Source organism: Lissotriton helveticus, chromosome 6 (assembly GCF_964261635.1).
Source record: "Lissotriton helveticus chromosome 6, aLisHel1.1, whole genome shotgun sequence".
NCBI classification, from domain to species: Eukaryota; Metazoa; Chordata; class Amphibia; order Caudata; family Salamandridae; genus Lissotriton; species Lissotriton helveticus.
The window spans coordinates 1,275,589,064-1,275,605,849 of record NC_136067.1 but is presented as its reverse complement, the minus strand read 5'-3'; positions in this window follow the sequence as shown (position 1 = coordinate 1,275,605,849).

Genomic DNA, 16,786 nt, shown 5'->3' with positions numbered 1-16,786 from the left:
GCTTGGAGCGCCCTCGTGACCGCCGCGTGAAGCAAAAAGTCGCCCCGGGGGATGTCAAAGCGGTCCAGAAGCACCTGAAAAGGCAGCAGCACTCCATCCTCATAAAGGTCGCCCATGAGCTGTATCCCTGCGTCTTCCCAAACCCGCAGCTGCGACCAGTCGCCGCCATGTGGTAGTGCAGTGAGCATCCCTAGCGGGATCTCTGGGGCATATGGACGTGTCGCTCCCAACCTGTGGTGTACCCGGTTCCAGCACGATCGTATAGTGCGTTCTTCTAGAGTGAGGTTCCTCAAATCTAGCCTTTGTTGCAGCGCGATATAGGATAGAGCGTGCCTGGGTATGCCCTGCCCCCGCGTCTCCTCCGGGCCTCGAAACTCCCGCGCTATCTCCTGAGTGTAAGTCTGCAGTTGGGCAGCCATATAATAAGTTTCAAAGTCGGGTACGGCCAACCCCCCCTCCGCTTTTGGTCTCATCAGGGTTTTAAGCGCTACTCTGCGGCAGCCCGATCCCCAAAGAAACGCCACAATCAAGGAATTCAGGTTCCGAAAGACAGTCGGCGGAATTGAGACCGGAAGTGTCCTAAAGTAATATAATAGCCGAGGGAGCGCCACCATCTTCAACAGTGCAATTCGTCCTGCCACTGACAGCGGCAGGGTGGCCCAAAAGGACATACTACCCTTCAACGCCCGGACGCATCTGGAAATGTTGCCCTCAAGGATGTCAGTAGGGCTATGATAAACGTACACCCCTAGATATTTAGAGCAGCGAGGCTCCCACCTGATCGCCCTGGGAGTGTCCGGCTGGGGCTCACCTCTGCGAACCGGGAACAGGCAAGTTTTCGCCTAATTCACTCTGAGGCCCGATACCTCGCCGAAAGCAGTGAGTACTGCGTCGGCCAAGGCAGCACCAGCATCCTCAAGGAAAAGCAGTAGGTCGTCAGCATAGAGGGGAATGTAGTGCTGTCCCGACAAGGCCCGTAATCCCCTGTAATAGGCCCCGGTGCGGATCGATAGCGCCAAGGGTTCCACCGCAAGGGCAAATAGAAGCGGGGACAGCGAGCATCCCTGCCTCGTGCCCCGTTCCACTGGGTATCGTTGGGAAATCAGCAGGCCCGACCGAACTCTAGCCACTGCCGAGGCGTACAACACCGTTGTCCACCGCAGGAACCCCTCCCCTAGGCCAAAGCGGCCAAGTACTCCACGGAGGTAGTCCCATTCTAAGCTGTCAAAGGCCTTCTCTAGATCAATCGAAAGGATCATAGGACAAGGGGCCTCAGTGTGGTCCCCTTCCAGCAGGCGAAGCAAACGGCGGATATTCATCGTAGTATTACGCTTGGGGATGAAACCCGCCTGGTCGTCATGCACCAAGGAGCCCATGTGACCAACAATCTCGAGGCTAAAATGCTGCTCAAAATCTTATAATCGACCGTAAGCATTGATAGCGGCCTGTAAGATGCCGGTTCACCGCCCTCCCTATCGGGCTTGAGCAGGGGGACCACTAGGGCCTCACGCATCGAACCAGGCAGGCGCCCCAGGCGTTTCGCCTCCTTGTAAACCACCAAAGGCCCTGGGGCCAGGAGGTCCACGTAGGTGGAGTAAAACTCCACCGGGAGTCCGTCTAGGCCTGGTGTCTTGTTTCGCGCCATCCTTTTTATGGCGCTGTGGATCTCCCCCAGCTCCACATCTCTCCCCAGGTCCTTCACCTGTTCAGGCTCCAGGGCGGGGATCGGCAAATCATGTAAGAATTCGTCAATAGGGGTAGTGTCTGGTGGCAGTCTACTGCGGTATAATACCTCATAGTAGCGCCGAAAGCAACCAAGGATCTCGGGTTGGGTATAAACCTCCACGCCCTCCGCAATTCGCATGGCCACCGTGGGCGAAGTACGCCTCGTAGGGTTGGCCAGCCAAGCTAGAAGCGCCCCCGATTTATCACCCTCAGCTAGCGACCTAGTCAGGTAAGCCTTGTGGTCGAAGCTTCGCAGCCGTTCAACTTCCACAGCTACCGCCTTTCTCGCCGCCGAGGTCTGTTGCTGGAGCTCCGGGTGGCCGGGGCGGAGGAGCTCCATCTCACGGAGTTTCTGATCAGCCTTGGCCAGGTCTTCTAGGAGGACTCGTCGCACTCCCACCTTCTGCGTTATGCAATAGCCCCTAACTACCACTTTAAATGCATCCCATTCCGTGGCTCTCGCCCCAGCTGTGCCCTCGTTCTCCGCAAAGTACTCAGTGATTCTGTCCTCCAGGTCACTCCGGAACACCAGATCTTCCAATAACTCGGGGCGCAGCCTCCAAGTCGGCACACACGGGGTGCTCGGAAGCCACCTAAAATCAGCTAATAGAGGATTGTGGTCGGAGATGGTCCTTGTCAGATACTCAGACCTCACGGCCGAGGAAACCAGTTCCGCCGACCCCAGTAATCCATCCAACCGCACATGCAACTCGTGCATGCCGGAAAAGTGGGAGTAGTCTCGGGTGCGCGAGTGCTGGGCTCGCCAGATGTCTGTCAGTCCCCACTTAGTCTGCCAATCCATCCTACCCCTGGCCACTCGGTGGGTTGGTGAGTCTGGAAGGGGAGGGTGAGACCTATCCAGGTCAATGTCCACCACCGAGTTGAAGTCCCCCCCTATCAAAAGAGGACCCGACAGGTAAAGGGCTAGGGAGCCCGACAGAGCAGTCAAAAAGGCAAGTTGGTCCGCGTTAGGCGCATAAATGCAGCAAATGTTGAGATCCCTTCCCCCCAGCCTGCCAGCAATTGCCACGTATCTCCCCTCCGGGTCCACGGTACATCTAGTCACCTGCAAAGGAACCCCGGCCCGTATCCAGATCAGCGAGCCTCTAGCATAAGCTGAGTATGTGGTGTTGTATACCTGCCCTCTCCACCTACGCTGTAACGCCAGTCCTTCTGATTTGGTGAGGTGTGTCTCTTGCAGCAGCGCAATCTGTACGCCTCTGCATACCAGGTAAGCGTGGACTTTGTGTCGTCTGGACATGGAGTGCAGGCCCCGCACATTCCAAGTGATGCATTTCAAGGTAGACAGGTCAGCCATTGTCCCATAGTATCTCCTCCAGCCTCCCCCAGCACTGCTCAAGCATAGGTAAGCACCTAGTCAGTCCTGCACCGATGGCGAGTCCACCCCCCAACAACAACACAACATCCCCTAAGCATTTACCCCCCTCCTCCCCCCCCAGAACAGGCTCCAAATAGTACCATCTAGTTCCCATCCAAACCGTACCCACAAAAAAATCCGATAGGGGGTCACCACACTTCATTGCTACCGAAGTGCGATCGAGCCCTGAGTTATGAAGGCCGAAAGAGGGTTCAACTCCAACCCACCATAAAATCAGTTACCCAACAGTTCCCACAACATGTCCCCTCTCCTCCTCACCGCCTCCCCCCTCCCAACCAGAGCCGGCTCACCCAAAGTCATCATTGTCCATCAAGCAGGCCTTCCGCCGTCTCCGGAGTGATCACAGGGAGATTCACGCTGTCAGTCTCAGAGCCCTCCGTGTCCGAGTGGCCACCACTCCCGCCAGGCTCCGAAATTTCAAGTATGGGTCCGTCTTGGGAGCCAGATATGTTGGAGACCATCTCCAGTGCCCCCTGTCGCTCCGCCGCAGCCTCCACCGTCGAGGGTCGAGCAGACCTGCCTCTGCGACTCCGGATCCTTTTAGACCTCCGCTGTAGGTTGAGCTCCGAAGTGGACTGGAAGGAGGACCCAAAGCCATCTTTGCCAGCTCTGTACAACTCAAGCCAACTGCACGCGTCCTCCGGGGTATCAAAGAACTTGGTTATACCGTCCAGGATAATACGGAGCCGTGCTGGGAACAGTAAGGAATATTGGATGCTCTCACTCCGCAGTTCCCGTTTGATCGCCAGAAAGGAGGTCCGTCTCCGCTGGGTCTCGTATGTGTAATCTGGAAAAATGTTCACTCGACTGTTTGCCACCTGGTATGGCCCATTTTGTCTGGCGGCATTGAGAAGGAAATCCCTGTCGCGGAAATGAAGTAGCCGCGCCACCACCGGACGTGGGGGCCGGCCCTGCTGCGGCGGTCTGGCCGGCACCCCGTGTGCCCGTTCCAAAGTATAGAAGGAGGAAAGCCCCTCGGGCGCTACCACGGTCCTTAGCCAATCCTCTAGATATGCCACCATATCCTCATCTTCAATTTTTTCTGGTAGGCCTACTACGCGAATGTTATTCCTCCTATTGCGCCCTTCCGCATCTTCCGCCCGTCTCTCCAAAGCATCTATGCGGGTCAGGGCGTCCTTCATGGTAGCGTCCAGAGTTTTTTGTGCGGGTTCCAAGAGTCCCACCGAGCTCTCCACGACCTTGACTCTGTCGAGAGCTTGCTGTGGTCCGCCCTGAGCAAGCCCAGGCTTGTCGCGACTTGAGCAATGTCCTGTTGAAGGGCCGACCGTGTATCAGTGATCGCCACCAGGATCCTGGCGAGCTGCTGTTGAAGGTGCGGACTCCCCGGCCTCTCCGGATTACATCGTTCGTCGTTATCAGGCGCCTCCACATCCGAGGCAGTTTGAGTGCCTCCCTTAGCACCCCTCGGCTTCCCCATAGCGGTTGTGGTCTCCAACGGAGGTCTCAGTGGGCCCCCAGTCGGGGGAAGGGCAAGCGGGGTGCCCCCGAGCGTAGTCGAGGGATCCGTGCTGATACGGGCCACCGGCCTGGCTCCGGTACAGTTTCAGTATATATCTCAGCTATCCGGACACCAACTGCGCAGAGACGGGTTGTCGCCCAAGGAGGCCCGTCCGTCCGCCGAGAGTCCAGAGAGCCAGGGGGAGTGTTAGTGGCACTCCGCAGGCTCGGCGAGGGCACCGGGGCCAGAGTACAATGGCGTCTTCTGCTGGCGCCACGTGGCGCAGGCACCCAGTGCGTCCCCCTACCACTTTAAATGCATCCCATTCCGTGGCTCTCGCCCCAGCTGTGCCCTCGTTCTCCGCAAAGTACTCAGTGATTCTGTCCTCCAGGTCACTCCGGAACACCAGATCTTCCAATAACTCGGGGCGCAGCCTCCAAGTCGGCACACACGGGGTGCTCAGAAGCCACCTAAAATCAGCTAATAGAGGATTGTGGTCGGAGATGGTCCTTGTCAGATACTCAGACCTCACGGCCGAGGAAACCAGTTCCGCCGACCCCAGTAATCCATCCAACCGCACATGCAACTCGTGCATGCCGGAAAAGTGGGAGTAGTCTCGGGTGCGCGGGTGCTGGGCTCGCCAGATGTCTGTCAGTCCCCACTTAGTCTGCCAATCCATCCTACCCCTGGCCACTCGGTGGGTTGGTGAGTCTGGAATGGGAGGGTGAGACCTATCCAGGTCAATGTCCACCACCGAGTTGAAGTCCCCCCCTATCAAAAGAGGACCCGACAGGTAAAGGGCTAGGGAGCCCGACAGAGCAGTCAAAAAGGCAAGTTGGTCCGCGTTAGGCGCATAAATGCAGCAAATGTTGAGATCCCTTCCCCCCAGCCTGCCAGCAATTGCCACGTATCTCCCCTCCGGGTCCACGGTACATCTAGTCACCTGCAAAGGAACCCCGGCCCGTATCCAGATCAGCGAGCCTCTAGCATAAGCTGAGTATGTGGTGTTGTATACCTGCCCTCTCCACCTACGCTGTAACGCCAGTCCTTCTGATTTGGTGAGGTGTGTCTCTTGCAGCAGCGCAATCTGTACGCCTCTGCATACCAGGTAAGCGTGGACTTTGTGTCGTCTGGACATGGAGTGCAGGCCCCGCACATTCCAAGTGATGCATTTCAAGGTAGACAGTTCAGCCATTGTCCCATAGTATCTCCTCCAGCCTCCCCCAGCACTGCTCAAGCATAGGTAAGCACCTAGTCAGTCCCGCACCGATGGCGAGTCCACCCCCCAACAACAACACAACATCCCCTAAGCATTTACCCCCCTCCTCCCCCCCCAGAACAGGCTCCAAATAGTACCATCTAGTTCCCATCCAAACCGTACCCACAAAAAAATCCGATAGGGGGTCACCACACTTCATTGCTACCGAAGTGCGATCGAGCCCTGAGTTATGAAGGCCGAAAGAGGGTGCAACTCCAACCCACCATAAAATCAGTTACCCAACAGTTCCCACAACATGTCCCCTCTCCTCCTCACCGCCTCCCCCCTCCCAACCAGAGCCGGCTCACCCAAAGTCATCATTGTCCATCAAGCAGGCCTTCCGCCGTCTCCGGAGTGATCACAGGGAGATTCACGCTGTCAGTCTCAGAGCCCTCCGTGTCCGAGTGGCCACCACTCCCGCCAGGCTCGAAATTTCAAGTATGGGTCCGTCTTGGGAGCCAGATATGTTGGAGACCTTCTCCAGTGCCCCCTGTCGCTCCGCCGCAGCCTCCACCGTCGAGGGTCGAGCAGACCTGCCTCTGCGACTCCGGATCCTTTTAGACCTCCGCTGTAGGTTGAGCTCCGAAGTGGACTGGAAGGAGGACCCAAAGCCATCTTTGCCAGCTCTGTACAACTCAAGCCAACTGCACGCGTCCTCCGGGGTATCAAAGAACTTGGTTATACCGTCCAGGATAATACGGAGCCGTGCTGGGAACAGTAAGGAATATTGGATGCTCTCACTCCGCAGTTCCCGTTTGATCGCCAGAAAGGAGGTCCGTCTCCGCTGGGTCTCGTATGTGTAATCTGGAAAAATGTTCACTCGACTGTTTGCCACCTGGTATGGCCCATTTTGTCTGGCGGCATTGAGAAGGAAATCCCTGTCGCGGAAATGAAGTAGCCGCGCCACCACCGGACGTGGGGGCCGGCCCTGCTGCGGCGGTCTGGCCGGCACCCTGTGTGCCCGTTCCAAAGTATAGAAGGAGGAAAGCCCCTCGGGCGCTACCACGGTCCTTAGCCAATCCTCTAGATATGCCACCATATCCTCATCTTCAATTTTTTCTGGTAGGCCTACTACGCGAATGTTATTCCTCCTATTGCGCCCTTCCGCATCTTCCGCCCGTCTCTCCAAAGCATCTATGCGGGTCAGGGCGTCCTTCATGGTAGCGTCCAGAGTTTTTTGTGCGGGTTCCAAGAGTCCCACCGAGCTCTCCACGTCCTTGACTCTGTCCGAGAGCTTGCTGTGGTCCGCCCTGAGCAAGCCCAGGCTTGTCGCGACTTGAGCAATGTCCTGTTGAAGGGCCGACCGTGTATCAGTGATCGCCACCAGGATCCTGGCGAGCTGCTGTTGAAGGTGCGGACTCCCCGGCCTCTCCGGATTCAATCGTTCGTCGTTATCAGGCGCCTCCACATCCGAGGCAGTTTGAGTGCCTCCCTTAGCACCCCTCGGCTTCCCCATAGCGGTTGTGGTCTCCAACGGAGGTCTCAGTGGGCCCCCAGTCGGGGGAAGGGCAAGCGGGGTGCCCCCGAGCGTTGTCGAGGGATCCGTGCTGATACGGGCCACCGGCCGGGCTCCGGTACAGTTTCAGTATATATCTCAGCTATCCGGACACCAACTGCGCAGAGACGGGTTGTCGCCCAAGGAGGCCCGTCCGTCCGCCGAGAGTCCAGAAAGCCAGGGGGAGTGTTAGTGGCAGTCCGCAGGCTCGGCGAGGGCACCGGGGCCAGAGTACAATGGCGTCTTCTGCTGGCGCCACGTGGCGCAGGCACCCAGTGCGTCCCCCCTTCCCACGGTCCGCAGTGGCAATAGGTCGGGCGAGGGGGGGGAAGGGCAGGGGTCACTGCTTGGCCGTAATACACCGCCGGGGTCATCAGTTCCACCAGGCACCGTCGCCTTTGCCACCAGCTGTAGGCCCTGCCGGCTGTCCGGTAGCCAGCCCGAGCTCCGTGCCACCTATCACGTTGTCCCCCAGTTCCCGGGCGGGGCTCGAATTCCTCCCAGTTTGGTGTAAGTAGGCCCGCTCGCCGCCAAGTCCGTGACAGTGCGAGCATTGCCTATCCATCTTTACTATGGAAAAATTGGCAGGTAGTGCCATAGTTATATCCGGCAAGAAACCAGCACATACTTGGTCATTGCTGGATATAATTATGGTACTACCACTCGGTAAGAAATAGGGCATCATGGTTGTGGTTGCTTAAGAAAACAAACAGGTGTTGTAGATGTTTGGGCAGCGAGCGGCAATTCAAACTAAAAAATAGAAATGTCTGGGTGGGATGTCTTCTATCTAAAAGACCATCATTGTGGGTGCTGCCATTCACATCAATAGGTGAGAGATTATTCAACGAGTGTTGTAGAGTTTGACTACCAACATGATTTGCAAAACAAGCAAAATTGCAGCAAGCTCAGGCAAAAGAACGATTCCAGGGGTTGAATACCTGACAGTTCTCTTTGCAAGTCAGCCGTAGTGATCTCAGCACATCTTGGGCATAGGATCGGATCTTTGGTGGCAAAGGACCAGGGTTCCAGGCCACTGGCCCCGGTCGGACGGATGGGCCTAGACAGGTTTACCTTAGGCGGGCCTTCGGCACACCAGGGCACGTCAGCTGCTCGTTTGAGCATCCAATTATACCTTCTAGTTCCTGCATGTTTTTCCATCATCAAGTAGAACAGGGAGGACTGACACGGCAGTGGCATAGGTATCATTCACAAAAACAACATCACTTTGACAGAAACAGACTCCTTCTCCTCTCCCATATTTGGATATATCAGCACTGCCATAATGCCTAAAGGCAATAAAGTAACAAAATGTCACCTCCTCTACCACCCACCATGAAACATGCTCCCCCCTTCGGCGAACAACTTTTGGATCTGATAATGCATTGCTCCCTCTCCAACTGCAACAACATAATCCTCGGAGACCAAAACCTCCATTGGAATGACGAGAAAGATATACTAATCCAATCTTTAAGCTAACTCTTACTCAGCAAAGATGTTACCCAAATTTGCAAAGGCCAAAACCACAATAGAAACTCAACCTTAGACGCCATCTGTTAGACCTGGCACCTTGGCGTGAGTCTCCCTTCCACTTTTTGCTGATGTGCCTCAGGTGTTTTGCTGGTGTTCGATGCTCAGGGCACTGCGCCGCGGCCAATCCATGCCGCAGTGCAAGTGCTCCCAATGTAAGGTGTATGGGTAATTGATTTCCATGATTGGCTTATTTGGTTTACTGTCAGTCCCCAGTAAAATGCACAAGGAGTGCCGGGGCTTGTAGATACAAATGCTGCTAGTGGGCCTGCAGCGCTGGTTGCGCCACCCACAGACGCGGCCTCGTAAAACCTGACTCGGGTCCGCCACCGCAGACCCCGCGTACAGTCCCGTACTGTCACGCTGACTGCGCAAGTGCCCACACTTGCCAGTCCCTGAACCTTCCCTAACCTCCATATCAGTCACCCCTATGGTAGGCCTACGGGCAGGGTGCTTTGAAGCGTAAGGTAGGACAAGCCTAGAGTGTGGCATGTCCTCATAGTGAATTACCGCCCTTTTCGTTCTTCACTATGGAAGGGCTACCGGTTCTCTTAGGCCAAGATGAGCTGTCGGAACTATTACACGCTATAGCCCCGGCAGACTCAGGGAACACGGTAGCATGTCGAGTTTAGTATGCCTAAACTCAGAATAATAAAATACTTCCTTTAGTAAGGTTTATTTTAATATCCTGTGTTTGCAAATGCTACTTTTAGAAAGATAGCCTGTGCGCGCCTAACTATTTAGCCTGCCTCTGCCAGGATGTGTATCTGTTGACTGGGTTTGTGTGAGTGACAGGGCTGGGAGATTTCCGGGGACAGTTGGGACCCCCAGGTGGGGAATAGGGTGCTTACACCAGGATGGGTGGGCGGAGTAGTGCTTGACTCTGAGTAGGGTTGTGCTCCACCACCACAATGCTGGCTCCACCCCCCTGATGTCCCTGCCCGCACTCTCAACGAAGACGGCAGCTTCCTGTAAACAGAGTGCTCCAGAACCGGGTTGAACTAGGCTCAGGCCCCCTGGCCTGCAAAGACAAAAGAATCGTAGTATAAATATAGGAGCTCCGCTCCTTACAATCAGATCCAGTTTTGACCACGACGAACCTCTGCCTGACTAGAAGGACCAAGAGAAGCTGAAGGACGGAAACCGGTCTGAATCCTGTAAGACTGGCCTGCAGTGGTGCCTTGCTGAGAACGGAGAGACCAGAAAGGACTTTGTAGACTTGTGCCTGAAACGATCTCCAAGGGCTTGATCGAGAGCTTGCCCCCTGAACGGAAGCCCAGGACCATTGGGTTCTATCTGCTTGTGCCCGTCTGCTGTTGGGCCTTAGTTCTTATTCCCTCGCCGGAGTTGTGACTCGGGTGCCCTCGCCCCCTCCCAGGTCGTGACAGCTCGGAGCCTGGTCGCCCTGCCGTAGAGAGCCCCGCTCATCCCTGAGCCGCTCTCCGCTTCAGTGCCGGGCCGACTGCTCTCCTGTCACCTCGCCGCTAACGGAGCGCGTGGTGCACCTCTCATCTCCTCCTGCCAGAATCTGCACGGAGCGCATTCCATAGCCACGGACGGTCCGTACGCCGTAACGTACCCGACTGTCTCGCTTTGCCCTCCTGCATACCAAGACCCGTGCCGCACCTCAAGAAAGGCCTCCCCGTACCGTGGTACCGGAAGCCTGGTGTTGCACCCGTCTGCCGTAGAATGCGACGCCCCTAACAGATCCACGAGTACGACCAGGCGTGCTAAGAAGTAGTACGCCCCGCAGGCCTGAACGGCGCCTCGCCCCGTGAGCTGCATCGACCCCGGATCGCCGCAACCCTCCACAGTCCTGCTCCTCCACCTCGCCCCTCGAGGAGGACCTGAGCCGGAGAGATCCTCTGGAGAACCGTCGGCCTCGGTCGGAGTACGCCCTCACCAGCCGCGCCTGAAACGCCTCGGACTGCCGCAAGCAAGGTACCCTTGAACTCCGTCCCGAGTTCACATCGGATCCAGGGTCCGCAACGTTCTTATTTCCCTGTCATCGTACCTTGCTGAACAACGAACATTGAAAGACTAAAGCTTGCCTAAGTATCATCTGTTGGCCTCGAATCGTTACATGTATATGGTCTTGTGATAATCCTGCTTGAATCTATCTTTTATATAAAGTATACGTATTTTTGATACAACTACACGACTGGTGTCCATTTGTGGTGGGTCAGTGGGTTTAGTGTGTGTGATCATAAATGCTTAACTTACTATCGCCCTGAGTCTTGTCTGCTCGCGCCACACTACCTAGAGGGTGAGCAGGGGTTATTCGAAGGAGTAGTTCCCTTGCCCTGACGTGGAGCTGAGGGTCCCTGCTTGTCGCAAGTGCATACCTGTGCCAACCAGAGACCTCCGGTTCCAACATTGGCGGCAGCGGTGGGATTTCGGATTTGCATTTATGATTTATGTACAGTGAATTACTGATCACCACGTAGTGAGAGCAGACCAAGTAACGAGCCACAGATTACGTCCTCACCGAGAGATCTCCAATCTCCAAAACCATGCCTGGTTCACTCCCCGTGAGAGCACTCTCTGTTATCTCTGGAATCGACGAAGTTGACTGGGAAGGGCTTGAGCAGATGAAGCTTGATCAACTGAAAGCCCTGTGCGAAAAGTTCAGAGTCTCCCAAGCGGGCTGCAGAACCAGAGCCCAGCGTATCAAGGCACTAACAGCTTGGAAGGAGTCGAGAGTTCCAGAAAATCGGGTGGTAGTGGATCCACCCGAGAACCTTATCGAAGTGCCGGGAGGTCTGTCGTCAGAAGAGCTGGCGGACAGGGCCGCAACCAGAGTGCATGAAGTGGAGATGGCCAGATTGAAAGGACAGATGGCAATGGAAGAAAAACGGCTCCAGCTGGAGCATGAGATACGACTAAAAGAATTGGAGCTGAAAGCAAAGAGTTTGGACGCAGCTCCTGGTGGCAGCACAACGCCAGCCCAGGTAGAGTCAAGGGTCTACGTACCGAAAGATGAGAAAAACTGGGGAGCGGGGTTGTGGGGACGGTTCCTGACCGAGGGGCGGGATACCCTGCTAGATCTTCCTTCTGAAGAGTCCAACTCCTACCCACGCATGAAAGAGGCCCTGATGAATCGATTTGGGTTGACTCCTGAAATGTACCGACAGCGGTTTAGGAAGTGTGTGAAGATTCAAGGGGGTACGTATGTGGAGTATGTGACCTTTTATCATCTGTTGGCCTCGAATCGTTACATGTATATGGTCTTGTGATAATCCTGCTTGAATCTATCTTTTATATAAAGTATACGTATTTTTGATACAATTACGGTTCCAACACCATCATGCCCCAAAACAAAGTAATAACCATAGACAACGGGGGCGCTAGGTGGCGCACATCCAAGGTGGCCGCACACCTGTGAGGCTCGGGAAGCTTGGTGACATTATCCGTCATTAATCCTTACTTCTACTGCAGTGGCGTTGAATTTGCTGCTGTCTATTTGGCCACTGAACTATCCGCTACCTTCAAGGAAAAAACGTCAGCTCCCGAGGCTCTCCAGCTCCTGCTGTGAAGGGGTGCGGGCTGCGCGCATTGGGGCGTGCGCTTCCACTGGAAATCTTGTCAGCTGCGGCAGCTACTCGAGCCCCGCGGCATCCCACGAGGCGGTAGATCTCAACATAGACTGACCTTGATTCACGACCCTGCCGCCACATGTAAACTCCTTCCCTGCTGGCTTCGCATTCACTACTGCTGCCGCTCATCTCATCTACAAGAGACAGTGCTCATCTCCTGCGACTAGACGGTGTGGAATGCGGTGACGCCGGTGTGTTCATTCCCGGAGTGAGACATGCCATCTCTGCAGCCGGTGCGTAAGTACCGGTGCGGGGGCTGCCCTCACGCTTCCCGTAATCCTCGCTCGCTACCTGCGGGACATATTGCTTTGCTAAGCACCCTGGGGACCAATCTGCTGACTGCCTGCCTGCCCGCTCTCAACTCTTCCATATCTCCCGCTCTTCTAGGGCCATTGCGACCTGATCCGGGGCCTCCACAACTCACTCAACCTCCTTCCTTGCTGGCTTTTCCCTAGACTTGCTGCTGCAACTTCCACCTTTGGAGGCGTGTGCTCGCCTCCGGTGACGGGATGGTGTGGTGCGCGGAGGCTGTAGACCACCTATCCCAGGAGAGAGACGTGCCATTTTTGCGGACACCTGCGGCTGCGGCGGGCGCGTGAGTACCGACAAACAAAGAGCTCTCCTATCTCCTGGACTCCTTGCTCTCTGCATGCAAGACATCCCACACAGCGCAACACCTGGGAGCCACTATGTCACCTACCTGCATGTTATTAAATTGTCTATGCTTCACCCTGGGCCTCTGAGATCAGCTAGCACTGTTTACACCCTGCCTCAACACTCAGTGCATCAGCCGTTCTTCATTCCTATGCGGCCCCTGGCCTACCTCGCGGCGGGAGGGTGACAGTGCGGTTGCCCATGCGCCTGCTCATATCTTCGGGGAGGAACGTTAATCAGCTGCCTCTACATCCGCCATAGCACAGCTCTGCGCCCATTGTCTTTTGCAGCACACCCGGGGCCTGGGCGGGTTGCAGGGTGCGATGGGGAAATCTGATGGCCGTCAACCCCGATTGACCTTCGACACAAAAAAAGCTGCGATGAGGTTCACCTCTGCTGACACTGCATCTGGAAATATGGACCAACCACAACCTCCCTCGCAATCTTCTGAGGATGATGTCGAGACGCTGCTCCAAGCCGTGCAACATAGTTTATCGGATTTCTCTAGGAAGATGGACACCATGAATAACCGCCTTGACTTTTTGGTACAGAAAAAAGTGGATAAGTATGATGGACAATTGAAAGAGGCGGAACGTCGCATATCTGAGAACGAAGACACCACTACTCAGATGGAGACTCAGGTAGACACAAATGGACAAACTGCTGAGAGTTATTGCAGCTGAAAACGAAGATATTGAAGTCACGAGGCACCGCAACAACGTCCGCATACTGGGTATCCCTGAGAGCACGAATACAGGGCGTATGGAGGATTACGTTGAATGTCTTCTAAAATGCTCCTTTGGTGAGGATTCATTCTTGCCTCATTTGGTGGTTGAACGTGCACACCGCTCCTTAGGCCCGCGGCCCCCAGCGAGAGAGGCCCCAAGACCCATCATTGCTCGTCTTCTCAATCATCGAGACATCGATGTTGCACTTCAGAAAGCCCGCAAACTAAAACTGCTGCAATTCGAAGGAAATGCATTCACTATCTATCCAGACTTTACATTGGCCGTGCAAGAGGCGTCTCGAAAATTCCTCACCGTTAAGCAGAAACTTCGAAAGCCTCAGATAGAATATGCTCTTTTATACCCTGCGAGGCTCCGAATCACGCACAATGGCAAACAGGTTTTCTGCAAGAAATCCACAACAGGTAGACTATTTCCTGAAAACCATCTCGAAGCGCTCCCCATGCCGAGACCACACCTCCAGATCAGCATCACCGTCCAGTGGCTGACCGTGAGCAGAATATATACCCGTCATAAGTTGCTCTTGTCTTCAAAGTTTCCTATTCACCATGTAACAGGTCGCTGTCAGCGGGCACGTCACCGCCCTGCTGCGGATAGATCTCTTACCAACGCCCTTCAGCTGGACCGGCACTCCAGTATGGACTCATGGACAGATAAGCTCCATGGGGACTTCTTTCATTGACTGTGATCCAAACTATATATTTGTAATGCCTGTTGCACTCTGAGTAGATGTACAACCCACATCGCCAAGCACCCTTCCCCCTTATGCCACTCGTTCCCCACTATGAGTTGATACCCAGGGATGGCGCTGCAGTTAGAGTTAGGCTACGTGAAGGGATTACTGCCCCCTGGCGCCCCCCCATGGGAGCTCCCCTATACTTTAGTTTTTTTTCTGTTTTTTACTGTTACGATCTTCTCTTGCTCTGTTGGCCTAAGATAATTTGAATAGATTGGCTGTCTTTTTTGGACCTTTTGGGTGGGCAACAAAATGCAGGCACGATTGGGGTGCCGTTGTGGCTGGGGGTGGCAAGGGGACTACTAGGTTGGAGGTCACTTGTTGAAGTGTTTTGTATTGGGGGGTAGGGAATGGGATGGAAACTTTTTTATTGTTCTAGTACATATTGGACAAACACAGCTAGGCAGGGCCGTTATTATGTCAATGGGCACATCACTACTTGGCATCATCAACTCCACTATACAACAAGTTCATTACAAAGATAAAAGCACTTTACTATTTACCTAATGCATTAATTGGATACGACTGCCTACTCTCTACCAAATTTCCCATTAGAAGAGGAACTCGGCAGGGTTGCCCTTTATCACCCCTCTTATTTGCCCTCTCTATGGAACCTTTTATTAACGCCATACAGCTTCAAGCTTCAAATTATGATAAAGCCATTTATATCTGGGGCAAACTCTCTTAAAATAACAGCATACGCCGATGATCTGGCAATCTATACAAGCGATGTGACTGAATCCATGTTAGGTATAGTTAAAGAGGCAGAAATCTTTGGAAAAGTTTCAGGGTATAAGCTAAACCTAGACAAAACCCAAATTATAGCCAACTATGAACCGCCAATACCTGTGATGGGAGTATGCTATGCTGCTACTTACCTCGGCATTAAGCTAACATCTAATATAAGGGAAATTATCTTACTGAACTATGATGCTTTATTAAAAGAAACTGAGGCCCTCCTTAAAAAATGGCATAAGGTACCATTAAATCTTATCGGGAGAATCAACCTTATCAAAATGAACATTTTACCAAAATTTCTATACTTATTCAGATGTAAACACTTGGAGAAACAAAGGGTTGAGGCAAAAAACCTGCACCTGTTATGAATTGTGACTTGCAGATATTGTGATGGTGCTTGGGAAACCAAGGAACACAACCCTATCTGTTCCTTTAAGGACGGAGTCCAAAATACAAAACACAAATTGTGGAATCAGCACCCATCAAGAAGTATTTCTGATAATGGTTAGTGTCCGTCAATCAAAAATTATAGTCCATTTCAAATGAACAGGTCCGAACTTGATGACGGTGTATTTTCAATTCTTTATTGTAATTTTCAGCAAAATAGAAAAATGTTCCAATTCACAGCAGATTTTTTTCTTTTTCTTCTTTTTTTAGCCTCTTCTTTTAGCCAACGCGTTTCGTCTCATCACTGAGACTTCTTCAGGGCTAAAATTAAAACATACAAGAATTCCTTTATAAATTCACATCTATAAGCAAAATACAAAATGTTTTTACGAAAAGAGATATTGACATATATATAAAACAAGGTTTTACTAATACATCCTACATCAGTCCGAGTTATTCAAAAAGTTATTATATACATGGTGGACTGCATTAGTTGCTTTAAAAACAAAACATCTTTATATTTACAGAATTACTTTTTTGAGACATGATTGGTTTACTGCACAAAACCTTACATGTCAATTACTAGTACGGGCATCAGAAAGAATTGTGGCGAGTAAGAAAGCAAAATTATACATAAAGAACAAATCAACCACATATTAAAAACCATACCTCAAAAACCTGTCTTTGTGAAGTATAGTATGAGCAGCACAATTTATCTAGTTCAAGCATATATTGGAATGGTCTGAAAGTATATATAAATCATGTTAAGAGGATGATTCTATCACATGTTTATAAAAGGTCAATGGTTCAATACTTATGAAACAAACAATTGAGGTGCCTCTTTTTCCAATATTTCTATTGTTAGTTGATGCTAAGAAAGAATAATGATAACAGAGTTTGAGAGAAAGAATTTTAACCTCATTAGTCTGTGTTATTTGATATTATTTTCTTACAAAATTCATGCATTGAGAAATCTCAGTGAATATGTAAAGATGTTTAGCATTGTCAAGAACAAAAGACCTACTAACTATGGAAGGTGTTATAGAAGCATTTTTATCTGTTGTTG